This window comes from Dermacentor albipictus, unplaced genomic scaffold, assembly GCF_038994185.2.
Source record: "Dermacentor albipictus isolate Rhodes 1998 colony unplaced genomic scaffold, USDA_Dalb.pri_finalv2 scaffold_14, whole genome shotgun sequence".
Classification (NCBI taxonomy): domain Eukaryota; kingdom Metazoa; phylum Arthropoda; class Arachnida; order Ixodida; family Ixodidae; genus Dermacentor; species Dermacentor albipictus.
The window spans coordinates 3,745,189-3,748,685 of NW_027225568.1; the positions used below are offsets into that span (position 1 = coordinate 3,745,189).

Here is a 3,497-nt window from a genome sequence, read left to right on the forward strand (position 1 = left end):
GAAATCGTTGCATTTTCTTCAACTTGTGATCAGGGGGTTTGTAATGCTGCTACACTGAGCTGCGCAATGAACAGCAGCAGCATAGCAGATGACCGAGCAAGCTGCAGTGTGTGCCAAACTGTCAAGATGCTCTGTTGCCATGTCACCACCCTTCATATCGTGATGTCGTGCAACGGAGCAGCTGAAGAAAATTATTTAGGGTACTCCGAGGCTTGTTAATATACTTTGTGAGGTTTCGAGCTCAAGTACCTTTATTTAAAGGGACACTAAAGACAAAAATGATTTCTTCTGCACAAGTAAATTACCGTTCTACAACACCAAAAACACCACTCTTACAACGATAAGACATTTGGTAAGCCAGAAAAAGCGAAAAAACGAAATACGGGTGGCATCACCTACTTAAATTCCCGCACCTGGGGGCTGTGACGTCTTGGATTTTGATGGCATCTTCTAGGGCCTACTAATTATATATATAGCAGTACAGATTGACTACATTGGGTTCCAAAGGAACCAAATATTAAACATGGCAAGTTTCGGGAACCTTTACTGAGCCAATGCGGCCCAAATATGAAAACATTTTGGAATCCCTGACGTCACGCTGACAGACCAGCGCTGGGGTTCTGGCGCGAAATTCAAATACTGATACTTGGACCTTCATTTTCTCAACTAATAATCAAACTATTTTTTGAAATGTCTGCCTACAGGGTTCTCAAACAATGCTTCATTAGTCTAAACTGATTTATTGTTTCGGTTTAGTGTCCCTTTAAAAAAACTACGAGGAGGCAAATATCATCTTGGTACTCCTCTAGACTCCCAAATATTCGTGCAGTTCAGGTGCACGGATACCAAAAAACATGCCAGTTTGACTTCCATAGATACATGTGTGGCAGTTCGCAAGCAAAGTTCCGACACGGTACATCTGCCCAAGGTTTTGCAGCAGCAGCTTCTGATTTTTTTTTAAATCAAGGAATGAAAACTCAGCCACAGTCTTGCCGAATCCCCATTCCACTGCTTGACGAACTGTGCTCATTTGCTTGTTGAAGAGCTCTTGCTGGCGAGTGAGGGCAGCACCGGCGTAAGGCCTCATCAGGAGAGGGCGCAAAGGATACGCAGGGTCACCATAGATGCAGTAGGAGTTACCCTGCACTAGCCGCTCCAACTTCTCGTAGAGGCCACTGTCGCGCAGGATACCTGTGTAAAAAAAAGAACAAATGCTTTTAAAAATGGCCATGAAGTTGTGTATCTTCACTGCAGGGTGGCTCTAGCTCTGACACTGTTTCAGGCAGTGCTTAATAGGTTGTGATGGCACGCACCATAGAACAATCCGTAGCAGATGGTTGTAGCTCAACATTTCGGACTATAAGATCAATTATGGGTGGTTGCCTTTTCGAAATTGCAACCTGAATGTGTGTTTAATGCATTTCCACCTCAGTGTAAGTGGCATGGTAAACAACATGCAGTAGCAATGCGGAAATGAGGCAAAAGCAGTGGTTTCATATTAGATTTTTGTGAAACTGTCATTGAAATAAACATGAAAAATTGTTTACAGATGGTTAAAATGAGGAGAAAGGTGTAGGTAATGTGTAGGAATTATTCCAAGTGTGTGTAAATCTAGTTGGGTTAGAGAAGATGGTTCTAGATAAGGGGGACACAAGTGGCTCCCATATGTGACATCTAAACTCTGCTTGGGTCTCGCCTGAACCCAAGAAATTCGCATACACAATTAGTTTTTCTGCAAATGTCAACTTTTGTATTAAGGGCAGCGTTATAGCTGATGTTCAATAAGAGAAAGACACCATACGACTGACAAAGCACTGACTTTAAGCTAGCAGATTTCATTAGGTAAATGCTTATATATGTCACATGCAAAGTGCACAACTCATTATAGTAGGAACCAAGAATGCAAAAAAAGCACGGAAAAGAACACAAATGTCTGGGAGAACAGCATGCACTGCAGTACCTGTAGAGCAATAATACCTGTGCTCTTGCATTGTCATGAAAGATCTTAAGGCATTTCACGGACATATGTAATCATTTACCTAATAAAATCAGTCAATTGAAAGTCGGTGCTTTATCCATGGTATTGTGTCTTACTTTGGTTCTGTGTCAACTATAGTGCTTGAAACGCTCTAACAAACATTCCGATCTAGCTGTACTTGTTTTACAAACTCTACATTAAACAAAGAAACACTGACCAGCGTCATGCCTCTGCCCTTCATAAGGCCCATCAATTTGGCACACAATCCCATTGGCACACATGATTGCCTGATACTTGAGTGCGTGGTGCCTCTTGCGCCCAGAAATATACATGCGCTGGTTCATTGAAGGGCGGCAAATGGGCCTTGCCGTGCCATCCACAAAGCCCCAACAATTGCGCAGGGGAGCCGCTCTGTCATACACAGCCTGTAAAGACAAACAAAACCTCCTCAGTCAAAACTGTATGTACACGCTCAATTTTAGCGGTAACGCTGAGCTTAGTGTCACAATATATTTTAGCCTGTAGTATACATTTGCTGCTGAAACAGTTACTTCATTTACTGGCAATCGGATGGTGACAGCAATGAGCAGCCATAGCATGCCGCATGCAAAACTGGAGAAAAAGATTTTAATACCTCGTATCAAGTAAACATTTATCTGTTGCACAAAAACAAAAGCACAAAAAAGGGTGCAGTGCAAGAACATGAAGTGTGCAAAAGCAAATCACACCAATACAATTTTCGCCCACTTACTTTGGAAAAATCCTCCAGGTCACTGAGACGCAGCCAGCTGTGGTTATTCAAGTCGTCCAGCAGATGGCCGAATGAGCCGTCAATATGATTGAACAGTATGCTCACGATGCTTGACATTGCGGACGCGTGTCGGCCGAAAAGGGGCTCTAAATCCCACTATCTATTGGGGTACGCAAGTCGGCGCAGACCCATCAATAGAGCTTCCTCTGCCGACACGGTGACTCCCTGGCTGCTCCGGATTTCCGTCATGCGCAAGGCATCCTTGAGCATGTGGAGGTCGCCCTTCTCGAATCGGAACAGCCTCCGAAAAGTTTGGTCATCCATAGCCGCAGCGTCCACGAAACCGGTGGACGAAATCCTCTTCCTTTCTGTGGGCGCGCGGCGGGCAAGGAATAAATCTTCTATTTCTGTCCACGGCAGATCACGGTAAAGAAGCTGGTCGCATAGCACACGGGCACGCTGTCGCCGCAACGGCGTCATGTCAAAATCTGCAGGAGGCTCTAAATGATCAAAACAGAGACCACGTCAGATTACGCTGCACGAGAAGCCTAACAGCACGGACGCCTAACAGCATGCTAACTAACAGCGTACCAAACGTATGTTTGGATTGCTTCGGCTTGGCCTCAGTCGTACCGTAAGCGCGTAGATAATCTTATGGATCTTTTGCCTAGTGTCAACATACATCGTTTTCATATATATTAATTGTTTCTAATAAAAAGAGTTTAGTGTACTTTACTTCATATGCTTCATTTCATATTTTATAAAATG

The 3,497-nt window shown here is 43.9% G+C and overlaps 1 pseudogene; it reads right to left on the bottom strand.

Annotated features, from left to right (window-relative positions):
- Positions 1-805: 805 nt before the first annotated feature.
- On the bottom strand, positions 806-3,209 carry LOC139051787 (uncharacterized; annotated as a pseudogene).
- Positions 3,210-3,497: the final 288 nt, after the last annotated feature.